Source organism: Austrofundulus limnaeus, unplaced genomic scaffold (genome assembly GCF_001266775.1).
Source record: "Austrofundulus limnaeus strain Quisiro unplaced genomic scaffold, Austrofundulus_limnaeus-1.0 Scaffold1094, whole genome shotgun sequence".
NCBI classification, from domain to species: domain Eukaryota; kingdom Metazoa; phylum Chordata; class Actinopteri; order Cyprinodontiformes; family Rivulidae; genus Austrofundulus; species Austrofundulus limnaeus.
In genome coordinates, this window is record NW_013953496.1 from 133,723 (window position 1) to 134,152 (window position 430).

Here is a 430-nt window from a genome sequence, read left to right on the forward strand (position 1 = left end):
TGTAGGAGACTACAGCTGAATGTAGGAGACTACAGATGAATGTAGGAGACTACAGATGAATGTAGGAGACTACAGATAAATGTAGGAGACCACAGATGAATGTAGGAGACTACAGATAAATGTAGGAGACTACAGATGAATGTAGGAGACTACAGATGAATGTAGGAGACTACAGATGAATGTAGCAGACTACAGATGAATGTAGCAGACTACAGATGAATGTAGCAGACTACAGATGAATGTAGGAGACTACAGATGAATGTAGGAGAGTACGGCTGAATGTAGGAGACTACAGATGAATGTAGGAGACTACGGATGAATGTAGGAGACCACAGATGAATGTAGGAGACTACAGATGAATGTAGGAGACTACAGATGAATGTAGGAGACTACGGATGAATGTAGGAGTCTACGGATGAATGTAGGAGTC